Here is a 14939-nt window from a genome sequence, read left to right as displayed (position 1 = left end):
AAAATGAGGAATGGTATGCATCTTAATGGGACTTCTCCATTAAAAGATTTTGGAAATAATATATGAAATTAATGATTTGCAAGAATAGTTCCAAACACTTGAAAACACGGCTAACCTATAGACCTTCCATGGACCACAAAGAAATTCATTCTCTGGCTAAAAATGAACCCTAAAATTGGTTTTGATTTTTGTTTAAAATTCAAATGTCTGATGTTTCCAAATTGAACAAATGATATTTTTTTAAAAAAATATCAGCCTCCAACATCTGCAGATTATGATTTGCATTTTGAAATTGGCTGCTTGAATTGAACAAGGATGAACACTGTCAGTCTTCTCTCATTCACTCATTTTATTTAATGAAATGCTAGAGGTCAACCCTTTGTCCTTAAATTAGTTACTCTAAAAATCTTTTTGTACTTTTCAGCTTGTTATGATGTCTTCCAAGCAGAAGAAAGGGTTGCCATTAATTATGTCTTTGTTGAATATAGATATCTATTCATTGTTAGTTGAACAGTTTCAAACAAAATTAGCATTGAGCAACTCTCGGGCCAGCTTTAGGTTGGTTATCAAGAATTTTTTTTTTTTTTGCTAAGAGAATGCTCTTCGGCAAGTGTGCATTATCTAATATATTCAGCTTTCAGTTGCTAATTTTTTTCTCGATGAAGATGGGCTTAATTGAGGTTGTGCTTTTAAGTTTGTAGAGCTCTTCAACATCTCATACAAAAGCATCTAGAGGCCTTTCATTTGTCTTGAGTATGTTTTAGATGTACAAATATTATTTACTTTAAACTCCAAATCAAAAGGTTCACTATAACTGTTTTAAATGAAACATTATTCAGGACCGAAGCGTATATATGTATGTATATATATATACATACATATGTAAATATATGTATATATTTATTATACATATCTATGGATATATAAATTCAAAGCAGGATATTTTATGGTGTCCTAATTTATGTGAAGGGAATTCTACTCACAAATTTTAGGATAAATATTATAGGAGCAGGTTAACACATCATCTCAAACTATCACTTAATAAAAGAATTCATTCTGAGGTCTTTGAAAGGCAAGTCTCATATGCCTTCTTTAAAGCTGAGCTAGGAAGACAATTTCATGTTTTAGGCTCAGCTAAATGTCTTGGTGAATAAAGAAAGGTAAGATGTATTGCCGCATTCCTTGGGATGTTAGAAATATGATAATATAGTGAAATTCATCAGCAAAAATGGATATGGTGTTTGCAGTGGTTATTATTAGGGCTACAATATTGCCTTGGAACCCTTAGGAAATTCAAGTTTAGGTTCAGACCTAGAGAAACTAGCTCTAGTACTGAAGGGTTCTTTCTGATATAAGCATACTGGTGCAAAGAACTTGGACCTTGGGATATAACTGGAGGGGAGGAGGAGAAAGCTCTGTTGTGCTTATAGTTAGTACATTGGGAATAACAGTATCAGAGACATGAAAGTCTAAAGTGTGAGTTTTTTTAAAACAAAAACAAACTGCTTGACTAAGGGAAAGGGAAAAAAATTGTAGAGCAATTCAGAGGCAACAAAGTATTCCCTATTTCTAAAAATACAAAGGAAACGAGTATTTTCTTTTCCCAACAAGAATGTATTTATTTTACAATTTTGATTCTCTTTTCTTTCTTTTCCTTTTTCTATTCACTCTCCAGCACTCTCAGACAGAGTCTCCTGTTGTTTGGCATTCCTAGGGATGAGGCTATAACCTTGCAGTGCTTTTAGGAGTAACATACATTTTTCATTTTAAATGGGAGCTCATAATAACATTGTAAAGTAAGGATTCTAGGTCTCTCTGATTATCATGGTATCTCCTTGAGCAAAACCTCTGAGAAATGTGAAAGTGGCAACTCTTTGGAATGAAGAAATTCTTTAGCTGCCTATAATTATTTATTAAAATGTATTAAAGGGATGGGGCGGGAATCAGCACTGTCTGGGTTAGGGATAGCAGAGAAGCATACATATGTATAGGAACAGGAGAGAAATTAACATCATGGCCAAAAAAATGTTAGCTACCATGTTTCCATAATATGACCTTAACATTGTTTCCATGCAAATATAAAAACCAAACAATGCATACATATTTGTGTGTGTGTGTGTGTGTGTGTGTGTGTGTGTGTATGAACACACAGACATTTGTTGCATTTAGCAGCTTGAATCTTAAGAAAAATGCAGGTGACAATAATTTATAAATGAGAAAAAAAGTTAATGTTTTCTTTTGTTTTTTATTTTGGGGGGAGTGGTGAGGGGGAAGGAGAGAGAAAGCCGGCAGACCTTGTTTAGATGGCTCTAATTCAACTACTTAAGTCCAAATTGGAAAGGCGTTTTCTAACACAATTGCTTCTATGTTTAGTGGAGACGGATCTTACCGCCTCCTTTAGTGGTTTCAAGAATTTTATAAACTTAGCATACCATCGAACCATCTTTGGGGTCAACTTCCCACTTGTGCCTTTAGCTCTTGAGATCGCACTTTTATGGCGCCTTCCAATATATAGGATTTATCTTCAGTTCTGAGAAGAGCTTTTAAACTTAATCCCGCACTGGAGTACTAATTTGATTCCTCAGCCTTAAAACAGGACTTGTGATTCACTTCCAACAGATGCAATAGATTTGTTTGGTCTGCCCTCTCAATAAATGTAGGTTTTTCTGTTGATTTTTTTTTGGGGGGGGAAGGGGAGGCAGAATGTGTTTGTGTGTGTGTGTGTGTGTGTGTGTGTGTGTGTGTGTGTGTGTGTGTGCCTGTGTGGGGAGGATCTCAGTTACAAAAGTGTGACATTATTAAAGTATTAGAAAGCCTTCCTTTTTCTCAAGTCCAGAAATAAGATTACTCTAAGGACAATAATCACCTTGAAATGATATCTATAATCAATTTCCTTAAAGCATTTTGAAGTCCATTACAGTAAAAATAAAACTACAGTCTCTGAAAATGAGAGATTTTCAGATAAAACAAATGCACTGTAGTCTGATTTCCGGTTTCCTTATTTTGGCTTATCATGTAATATTTGAGTTATATAATGTGCTATAAGAAGTATTAGGGGGGGAAATCACGTTTTTAAAAATGTGGTTTCTATCACCATATGTTTACATAATTATGTTGTAGGATATTTCCATTTTAAAATGGTAATGAATTTTATTATTGCATTTGGAAAGGATTTCTGGAAGAGGGTGGGAAAAGGTTCATGGTGACAGGTTGTTTAACCTAGCTAAAGGAGTTCACCCCCTCTCTTTCCCACTTATAAATGTAGAAGTAATGTTTTAGGTATAAAGTATCTTGGAATTTCATTCAATCATGCAGCTATTTCTAAGTTCTGCATTACGATTGATGCATATAATGATAATAAGATGTAAAAGTTGTATGTGGTATTGGTAAACCTGTATTTTTTTTCTTTAAACACTACAGATCCTGAAAAGACAATATCAAATGAAAAAATAAAATGTTAGCAAGCTGTATTATGATTGATAAATGTAATGATAATAGAATGGAAAGGTTGATGGTGGTATTGGTAAATCTGTATTTTTATTTCTTTAGACACTACATATTCTGAAAAGAATAGTAAATGAAAAAATAAAATATGATTGATACATATAATGATAAAAAGGTGTAAAGGTTGCAGATGGTATTGATAAAACTGTATTTTTATTTTTTTAAGCACTACAGATTCTGAAAAGACAATATCAAATAAAAAATAAAATTCTAGGAATCTCTTCTTGAATTTTTAAATTTGCCAAAAAGAACTCTCTCTCTCTCTCTCTCTCTCTCTCTCTCTCTCTCTCTCTCTCTCTCTCTCTCTCTATCTCTCTCTTGTCTTCCTTTTTTTTCTCTTTCTCTCCTCCCTGCTCATATCTGAAAAAATGTTCTGCATTTATGAGTGGCCTTGGTTTTTCTGAAACATATATCAACCCATCAGTCTATAACATTATTAGTGGAAATATGTTTATGGGTGAAAAGAAAGAAAAGAGATGCCCTATGTCATAATTTGGGAAATGGAGGGTACTTATAAAAATCTACAGCTGGAAATATTGTCATTCTCAGGGTTTTTTCCTTTGGCAGCTTATGGCCTTAGGAACAATTTTCATTAACTTTACTAACATTGTACTTCTGTTTATCTTCCTACTACCATCTTAACAAAGTAAATCATTACAGTCCTTCCAGTGCCTCCCCTTACTGTTGCTCTCCACTGCCCCCCCTCCCAATCCCAACATTTGTTATACCATAAATAGGGGAACATTCTGTAATAGTATAATGGCATAAATTGAATTTTTCCCAGAATGATTTAGGCAAGCCCAGAATCCATTTTTTAGTTTGTTGTTTAGACTCAAGCAGGCATAAAATCTCAACCATCTATTTATCATGTAGTTATTTTAATGTAAACATTTGTCCATTTAGATGAAGTGTTTTCATTATTAAGCTAATTTCCACATGTTTCAGATAGACTGATGAGTTCGAAGCGGAGCACTTGCTGATGAGAAACCAAATTCTGTCCCAGCTCAGCCTGCTGTCAGATATGTCTTCATTAGTTTTTGTCATTCACCGATGGCAAATGCTGTCTAAATGAGATGACGATCAGGCCCGCCTTGATAACTTGCCTTATCTCATTAGTTTTCACATCAAAGTTAATCAGCAATGTGAATTGTAATTGCTAGAAGAGACAATGCAATAGATCACTGGGCGCTTTTTTTCTCTATGGCATCTTGAAACATCAGCAGGCTGGTGCGAGTAGATAGGCTCGGAGAGAAAATGATGTGGAAGGCATAATAAGCAAGCTGCTCGGAATTAATGAGCTTACCCAATAAGAAAAGAATAGCCAATCAATGTGAGTTGGGCAAATATAATTTAGAAATAATTGCTTGATTGGTTGCCTATAGTGGACTGATTTGGCCACACACAAGGATTAAGAATTAAGATGTCAAGGCAAAAAATCATTTGGCAACTGAGGGCATGTAATTTTTTGTTTCCTTTCCTTTATGCCTGAGAGATGGGTGTTTGATAGGTTATTCCCCCAGAATGAAAACACGAGAGAGAGAAACACACTCTTTCTGTTTCTATTTCCTTTACAATGCAGCCTCATTCACTGTGATACTTCAGGACTGGGAGGCAGAAATAGATGGATTAAAAACCAAAATGAAGTTTCCATTAATAGGCATCATCCCCAGAGGTCACGTAAGTCGTACGGGGACATCCGTGAGGTGTTTGTATTTGGAAGGAGTTGCCGAAATATTTTGTAGGGATGCTTAAACGCCAGCTACAAAATGCGGCAACTGTTTGCTCTGAGCCTGAAGAGTTCTTGCCATTCTCCATGCTTCTGAGGCCCCCTTCCCCACAGCTATTCCCCAATTAGTAAAGAAGCCTTTCTCTATTCTTCTATCTAAACTATTGGGAAGGCTCAGCCAGAAGGTAAATTTGCTTTGATCTACATTACACCTAATTGAGTCACCAGCAATGTCTCTATCCCAACATCCAGAAATGTGAAAATGTTAGATTATTTCACTGGGGATTAAACCTAATTTTCGCGTGTTCTGCATTAACCTATTAGGCTGACTCATCTGCATTGCTAATGTGGCTCAGGCAGCTGTCACTGCTAAAGAAAAACATGATCACGCAATCCTTGAATGAATGATTCCAGCTCTGATTAGTGCTAGTGAAGTTAGCTGAGCCCTAGTGATAAGGAAGGAAAATTCCCAGGTTGCCAATAGCTTTGAAAATTATCAGACTGTGGGCAAAAATGTACCTCATGACTCACAGGCTTCAGTCCAAATGCAGAGTTGAGTGACATTATTTAAGACTGTTGAAGGCCATCCATGGAGGCTAACTCAAATTGTCACTTGCATAAATGTTGGTGTTTATTTTAAGGGACTAATATAATGGATGCAGATTTAAATGCTAATATAAACCAGCCAGACACATAAAAATGTGGGGCTTTAACTTTTGTGTCTTTTATTAACACATATTACACTGTAATGTTTTTTAGATGAATTGGAGAAATCAGAAGGATGCCTGCCACGCTGAGCATTTGATAAAGATGACTTTTTCAAGACTTCAGGTTTCTCAGAGATGCTCAGATCATGTTTGCACTTTTGCTCATCTTTTGTCAGGTTTCAAAAATAAAATAAAATAAAATAAAATCCAGGGATGGGTGAGAAATTCAGCAGCCATTGGCAAAAACTGTTTTTCTGTATTTAATTGCAATGTTCTATTTGGGTATTTGTGCTCATCCTGGGGCTTTGTTCACATTGAGACAGGCAGTAATCTCAAGCCTTTACTTACTTCTTCCCATCTATCTGATTTAAATAGTGAAAAGGCAACAATAACACATCCCCTTGAGATGTAAAAAATTTGGGAATGAGTTAGTCTGCCCTGCAGTAGAGCTAGGAGTCAATTTAATCCGATTAGTGCCTTCCAACAATGGACCTTCCTCACCCATTGTGGACAGAAGCCTTTACTTTATTTGTTTCTATTAGCCAAGAAGGAGAGTTATCAGAAAAGTGGAATTTTGTCCCATCAGATTGCCCAGACAATCAACAAAAACAAATTGAGAAAATAGTCTAATGTGTCAATATTTATCTTCTGGCCCTAATTGTCTGCAAAGAGGACTTGTGGAGTGTGCAAAGTTTACAGCACGGGTTTATCTCTTAGCTCTTGATTCTCTCCATTGTAGAGTTATAGTAGCAGCTACTCACATGTAATGATGTTTAAGAAGGGCAATAACAGTTGCAGCATAATAGAAGCTTTTTAAAGGGGTAGAAAGCCTGGATTTACAGACAACTAGAATACATGATTGACATGGTAGAGAAAATAGGAACAAAATGGTTTTAAATTGAAATCCATATATCTTTAAGAGTAATTTGTGACTGAGTCACAAATGTATGGGAGAATTAGACCAGACGAATCTTATTTGTGCACCTTCTTTTAAGACTGTACCCATTCTGTTTAGCAACCCTTCCTCTCCCTCCACTTTCTCTCATTTCTGGATCCCTTTCTATTCCAGTCCTCCGTGATACTTGAGTCAGGTGATAGAAAAAATCATCAACAGATGATTCCATCATTTCTGAGGTGTCACACATAAGCAACTTATCTGAACTGGGGGGAGATTATTGTTAACAGGGCCCCTTTCCCCATGTCCAGCTCAAAGACGACCTCTTGACTAGTGCCTCGAGATGAGTTGTAGCTCCCAATTCAGGCTGAGAAGATAGCAATTGGATCCTAATCTGTTAGAGCCATCCATTCTGTATTGGGCCATAGAAACACAACAGTAATTCTCTGGAATTCAACTGTTACTCCAACCTATCATTGAAAGTTAATGTTTTCTTTTCCTGGCTAGATCAGATAGCATTTTAGGAAGCCTATGGTATCACTATACCTATGGGGGAATGTTAACAAACCTAGGGGTGATGAATTCATGATCTTATCTTTTAGTAAATTAAATCTGTCTTCCCTGTGAACACCCGAGTTTTTAGAATGCCTTAGCATTTAAAAAAAAAACCAACCTCTTTGAGTTACAGACCACTTTTTCTCAGATAATTTTCTTTGCAGAATTTATACCCGTTCTGCTGGCCTCTCCTCCTTTGATTATGCCATATGTCGTCATTATGTCACAGAAGGTTTTTTCCTTCTTCCAATGGCTTCTTAGGGAAACATATTTTAATATTTGAGGGTCATCATAACCAGTCAGAAGTAACAGACTCCTCATAGGGTCTCTAATGCTAAATTCCACAGTTGCAGAAGCTGAGCATAGTAGTAGGCACATTGAAGGAGACCAAGAAACCTCCGAAGGTGTCCATTTGATTGAGGAGCAAGGATTAAATGACAGTCCTTGTCTCAAGCTTTTGTTAACAGAGAAGAGTTTTTTTCTTATTAGTTCTAAATCCTTTATTCACAGTGGAAAATAAGTGAATATATATTAAAATCTTATTTTATTTTATTTTTTCCAATTATAGCTTATAGAAGTTTTTCAACAGTCATCCACTTGCATATTTGTAAATTACACCCTCCTTCCCACCCCACCCCCCAGGGGTAAACAGTCTGGTAAAAGTGGTATATGTACTTTTCTTTAAAATTCTGTAAAATCTTATTAACAAAAACAAAATTAAGAAGTAACTCTGACCCCATAGAACTGTCTGTCAACTCCAGTGATAAGGGGATGAAGTATAGCCAAGACTGCTGATAATTCCTAGACCAGTCTCCTCTTCTTAAATCCTAGTAGGCCATGATATGCTAATTGGGTTTAAATCTAGGAAAAGGCTTTAGACCTCATCTAATCTACCTCTCTCAGTTTACAGATGAGAAAAGGAAGACCCAGAGAGGTTAAATGATTTGTCCATGACCACACAGTTAATAAAGATTAGCCATGATTCAAGCTTCAAGACCAAAGCTCTTCCCATTCTTCTACATTACTCACCATAAACCTTTGAAAGAATTAACTTCATCACTTTCAATGTTTTTTACTTTTGTATCATATCATTTTAACATTTCAAGTGTCATATATATGGCATAATGAATAGAGAAATAGTCTTGAAACCAAGAAGACATGAATTCTAATCTCTGATACATTGACTGTCGTTTAACTTCTGAGACTTCATGTCTTCACCTGTAAAGTAAGAGGTTTGATTAAGTGAGACCTGGATAATTCTCTAAGACTGTAAATTACAAAGAAAATTGCCAATCTGTATTAGGAAAAAGAGTTTCCTCACTCAAGTTCTGTTGATAGGAATGCTATTTCACTCAAAATGTGATTGGTCCTTTTCCTTATTAAAATATAAGTAAGAGACTTGGGCAATGTTTGAGAAAACCTCAAAGAACTCAGAATAGGGACATGGAAACTTGAACTGGGGGCAAACTTCCATCATTTCTGAGGTGTCACACATAAGCAATTTATCTTAACTGGGGGAGATTATTGTTAACAGGGACCCTTTCCCCATGTCCAGCTCAAAGTCGATCTCTTGACTAGTGCCTGAAGATGAGGTGTATCTCCCAATTCAGGCTGAGAAGATAGCAATTGGATCCTAAAGGCATTTATTGCCTTTAAGGAAAATCAATCATGTCTCTTCAATAAAAGAGCTGAAAAATCCAAGGCAGAGTAATAATTAAGCCAAGAAGATGAAAATTTAAACTCATGGCACAGAAATTTAGAAGGCACTAACTGCTCTTTTTCTCCTTTAGTAGGTAGAAACAACAAAGGGCTCCAACTTACTACCTAACTCAATAACCCTTTCCTAGAGTCTCTACAAATGAGGACCAATGATACAAGTTCTCTATCTGTTTGTCTGTCTGTTTTTCTTTCTTTCTTTCACCATTTTCCTATTTGCATGTCTCTAAAAAGTTATTTTAAGAGTAAATGTCGGAGTGGCTAGGTGGCACAGTGGATAAAGCACCAGCCACCTGGGTTCAAATCTGGTCTCAGACACTTAATAATTACCTAGCTGTGTGGCCTTGGGCAAGCCACTTAACCCCATTTGCCTTGCAAAAACATAAAAAAGAGTAAATGTCATATTTCTTGAAATATAGGTTTTGTGAAACTTAAGTGCTAGTTATTGTCCTTAACAGAAGCATTTTGTAGATAACAAATAGGAATTTCGTGAGCAGTGAAACAGGAAGAGATGAAGGTTGAGTTTCTAGTGGTTGAGAGGAGTTGACATGCTATAGATAAGCACTAGGGAAAAATATCAAAACTGCTGTGGAGAGGTGGAGAACAATAGGTGAAGAACCTTACTATGTGGTTAGTGTAACACAACAGAGAATTGGATAGTGATGAGTAGAGAACACTGCAGGGAGTTTTGGCCTTACAGACCTATAGAAAAGGGTTGAAAATAGTTACAAGTTCAGTGCCGAATGATCTGAAGATCAAGGGGAAGACTTTTTAGAGGGTAGATAGGATGATGTCTTTTTCTTTTTCTTGTCCTCTCTCTCTCCAAGTTCTTCTCTCCCATCTCTCCACCCCAAAGGATTGGCTGGCACAAGTGTACTGCAGAAGAACAGGGTAGCCTGGAGCTAGAGGAGATGGCTTCCTGTCCATACCGAGAGCAGGATCTGTAGGGATTTGCACTCCTACCAAGTCTGGAAACATTATTAACCTAAATCTATCAGAATTGATGATTTGACTCTTTGATTTCGCATCTACCAGAGATAGGTTTAAGGAAGGCTAGGGAAAGGAACCAGACTCTAAGTACACTATAAGCTGTGCCTACAGATCTGTTCATGGGAACTTTATATTAATGGATCCCTAGAAACAATTAGGGAATACCTAAAAATTTGGAATTTAGTGGGGGGGTGGAAGAGGCAGTGAAAAAGGGGAATGATTAGTATCAGCTCTCAAAACAGAATTTATTTAAATGATTTGTTATTTGTTAAACAACAGAGATTGATCACTGGATCAAGTTAGGTATGCAACACAGAGAACCAAATAATTATGGTAATATAGTGTTTGATAAACCCAAAGACCTCAGTTTTGGGGGGAAGTGCCCAATATTTGGCAAAATATGCTGGGAAACTGGAAAACATTTTGGTAGAATTGGGTACAGACTAACATATTATACAGTCTATCATGATAAACTTCTAATGGATATATGACCTAAATATAAAACCTGATACATAAGCAAATTAGAAGAGTTAAGAATGAGATTACCTTTTAGATCTTTGGAAAGGAGAAGAGCTCATGATTATAAAAGTAATAAAATCACAGAAAATAAAATAGACAATTTTGGTTATATAAAATTGAAAAGTTTTTGTATAAACAATGATAATTGTTTATAATTATAATTTAATTATAATTAAATAATGAAATTAAAATAAGAAAGGAAATAAAGTATCTGAGGAAAAATATCTTTGCAGCAAATTTCTCTTCTAAAAGTCTCATATCTAAGATATATAAAGGACTGATTCAGTTTTATAAGAATAAAAGCTTCGAACAGGCAGTTTTTAAAAGAAGAAAACCAAGTTGCCAATAAACATGGAAAGAAATGCTTCAAATCACTAATAATTAGAGAAATGAAAATTAAAGCAAATCTGAGGTTCCTCTTATACCTAAATTGGTAAAGATGACAAAAAAGTAAATTGAAAAATATGAAGGGGCTATGGGAAAATAAGAACATTAATCCATTATAGGTGGGGCTATGAATTGGTCCAGGTATTTGGGGAAAGCAATTTAGAAATATTCCCCAAAAGTAACTGAATTGTGCATGCTATTTACCCTGACACTGCTAGGCCTATACTAAAAAGATCAAAGGAAGAAGAAAAGGATATATATGTACAAAAATATTTATAGCATCCCTTTTCAAGGTAGAAAAAACCTGAAATTGAGAGCAGGTCCCACCTATTGGTGAATTACTAAATAAATATTATAATACATAATTATAATGGGATAGTATTATGATTAATGGTGAAGATATGGATAAATAATAATGAAATGGGCAATTTCTGAGAAAACTGGGAAGACCTTCATGATATGCAAAGTGAAATAAGAAGAGGACAATTAACACAATGATAATACTATAGAGAAAAACAACTTAGAAAGACTTTAGAACTTTGAAAGAATTCAATGATAAAACTTCATTCAGTCCAAAGACTTGGGGATGATAATATCCCTAATAATATCAGCAGAGAGATGATAGACTTAAAACAAATAAAAATGACTAATATCTATAGTACAGTTTCTATTTCTATGGCATTTCCACTCCCATCCTACCTAGCTCTTAGTCTTACCCATATAGCCTACAGCTCATGTCCTTTATCTTCCCAGGTTTTGGATTCAGTCTCTTTGATGTCAAAAAAACTCATTCAATTTCTAAGCCTACATAGCTAGATAGAGAAGACCTTCTCTATCAAGGCCAAGGAGATAGAGCTTGCTTTCTTAGTTTAGGAGTGACAAAGTTGGAGACTTTAGGGATGTCATTCTTTTTTATATTGTAGTTTTTCAAAAGGTCAATTAAATCAATCAACAAATAATTAGTAAGTGACTATTATGTGCTAGACACTAACTTAGGTAATGAGATTAAATACAAAGAATGTGATAATCACTACTATCAGTGAGCTTACAATCTAATAGGGGACACAAGTATATATATATATATATATATATATATATATATATATCAGATAATAAATACATATACAAGGTAATTAAATACATGGAAAAGCTCTAAGAGTTGGAGAGATGAGTAGGAAAGGTTGTGGAAGATACCTGAACTGAATTTTAAAGAAAGAGGACTATGAAATAGAGGTAATGAGGGAGTGCATTCTAGACATGGAGGTGACAAGTACAAGGGCTCAAAGAGGGTAAAGGAAGTATTTTGATGGGGGGAACAGAGAAAAGACCAGTTTGACTGCATCACAGAATATGAATGTAGGAGTAAAGTTCAATGAACCAGAGAAAAGTAAATTGGTTTTGGCCAGATTATACAGAACTTTAAAATCTCAAGGAGGAGTTGTATTTGATCCAAGAGTCAATAAGAAACATTTTGGATTTGGTTGAGTACAGGTCACATGGTCGGACATATGCTTAGAGAAAATTACTTTGGCAGATATGTATAGGTTGAACTGAAGTGAAAGACTTGAGACAGAGTGACCAGTTAGTAGGTTATTGTAATTTTATAAAAAAGAGGTGAGGTGATGAGGGCTTAAACTAAGATGATAACTTTGTGAGTGTGGAAGAGGGAATGACAAGATTTGTCAACTGAGCGATATGTAAGGTGAGAGAGAGTGAGGAGTAGAAGACCATGCTAAGATTACTAATCTGAGACACTAGAAGAAAGAGGGAAAATAAACCAAGAGAAGATGAAATGACCCCACAAGAAAGAAATGAATTTACTAAGTAGTTTGTTGACTCAAATATTAAGTGGAGGTTGGCAGAAGATGAATTAGTTGACTTAAAACTGTTATGCTTTTCTTTTTTTTCTTTCTTATTTAGTGTTTTATTTTCCCTCACTTAAAACAGTTTGTGACATTCATTTACCCTGTATTTTAAATCCAACAGGAAGGAAAGAAGGAAGGGGGGGAAAGGAAGGAAGAAAAGAAGGAAGAAAGTAACCTGAAACTTGGATTGTGTACTTTTTGTTGTTGTATATGCTCCCCTATCCCCTTGTTTGTTCTTCATTTTAAAGGACCAATGTTATCACTTGAAGGACCAATAATGTCACACATCTTGATTTGCATGTGAATTGGATATAAGTGAGGTAGAGTTGGGCATGGTCATCAGCCTCACTCTATTCCAAATCATCAAAGTTCAATGACAGGACAAAAGTGAAAATGACTGGTGATGGCCCAGGATACAGTGAATAATTTTGGTATCTTTGATACCTGACCTAGCTTCAGTTGCTTTCCCAAATTGTTCTCATCCACCCATGGGGGGAAGTCTTCACATGCTAAGGACAGATATCCCCTAACTCACTGACAGATTTGAGGCCAATTGGTTACCTTCAACCTGGTTTAGCCCATCTGCCAAGAGGGTTTTACCACAGTGGCTTAACTGTATGTCCCTGAAGTGTCACTCAGATTTATCTCACCTTAGTTTACCTACCTCCCCAGTAGATTTTATGACTTCTCCCCTTCCCCACCTAGAAGGCTTGTGGCTAATGAAGCATGACCATTTTGTGCTTCTCAAGTCATTTCTAGGCATTTTTCTTAAAACAAGTCCTGTTAAGGAAAAGGAATTGTGTCAAAATCTTTTTAAAGTATAGTGGTCTCTTGTGATATAAAACTGCTGTACTGGAGAGAAAAAATGAATACATAAGGTTTTCTGTAAATATCAGCTAAAATAATGAGTCCAATATAAACATTAAAAGTTTAGAAAAATAGTATATGGATTTGAAAGAGTATCTAGGGGATTTTTGGTTCCATAAACATTATGTTTTTGGCAGCTTGGGATAGCTGTAATCCTGCTCCCATAAATTTCATGTTATTTAAAGAGGAACTGGGCCTATTTTCCTCCAGCCAGATAAGAAGCACCCTTGCATCATGAATAAACTCCAAAGCTTATGTGAAAATTCATTTGGCTTTATCACGGAAATTTTCCCATTTCAGGCCTGCATACAATAGAAATGGCTTTCTTTTAACTGTTTTCAGGATTCCACATTTAAGAGAATGTTACAAAATAAAAGGGGTCACTCCAGCACAGCTGAGAATGGATGGTAGAAATACTGGGGCCCCAGCTTTGGGAGGTGACATGCAGCTGAAACCCAAGCATATGCAGCAGGCTTTCCAGTTCCCAGACACCTTACATGGTTCAGTACACAATGCTACTTGTTCTCTGGTCCCTCATTAAAAGACTGAACCCTGGGAAACAGAGGGCTAGCTGAATAAAAGGAGAGGGCTCTCACTGCTGATATTACCCAAAGGTTCATTTCTTATTAGCCAAACCAAAAAAGGGAAAGAAGAATACTGAAGGAGAATCGTTCTAACCTCCAGTCCTACTCTCTATCTCTCTTTCTCTTCATGTTTCTTAACTTCCCCCACTCTCTGTCTCTGTCTCTATCTCCCTGGCCCCCCTCTCTGTCTTTCTGTCTCTGTCTCTGTCTCTGCTCTGTCTCTGTCTCTGCTCTGTCTCCCTCTCTCTCTCTCTCTCAAACATTAATGGACTTCAGAGACTAAAAGGTTTAAAGGTTTTGAGTTTCAAAAACCATTTTTTTTCCTCCCTCCCTTTCCCTCCTGCTCCCCAAGACAGAAAGTAATCTAATATAGATTATACATTTACAACTATGTTAAATATGAGACCAAGAGGCTTAAATCTTATTGTAGCAATTAGACTGGAAAAATAACTAAAACACTGGATATGGTTCAAAAAGCCTAGATTCTACTTCTAACCTTACTACTTAAAATATGAAGAGCTAAACTCATCATTCTCTGTCCCTCCACAAAACCCTGCCCTCCTCCCTTAAATGTCTGACATGAGCAGTCTTTTTGATGTCTCTTTTGATGTCTTTGATGTCTCT

The 14939-nt window shown here is 36.0% G+C and overlaps 1 long non-coding RNA gene across 1 annotated transcript in view; it reads left to right on the top strand.

The window, feature by feature from the left end:
- Window positions 1-6105, top strand: part of LOC141514682 (uncharacterized) — a 44384-nt gene extending 38279 nt beyond the window's left edge. The window contains exons 2-3 of the long non-coding RNA XR_012476080.1: window positions 5084-5181; window positions 5990-6105. This is a non-coding gene — a long non-coding RNA (uncharacterized LOC141514682). The remainder of the gene's footprint in view (window positions 1-5083; window positions 5182-5989) is intronic.
- Window positions 6106-14939: the final 8834 nt, after the last annotated feature.

The sequence above is a fragment of the Macrotis lagotis genome, chromosome 1 (genome assembly GCF_037893015.1).
Source record: "Macrotis lagotis isolate mMagLag1 chromosome 1, bilby.v1.9.chrom.fasta, whole genome shotgun sequence".
Taxonomy (NCBI): domain Eukaryota; kingdom Metazoa; phylum Chordata; class Mammalia; order Peramelemorphia; family Peramelidae; genus Macrotis; species Macrotis lagotis.
This window is presented reverse-complemented; position numbering and strand designations above follow the sequence as displayed.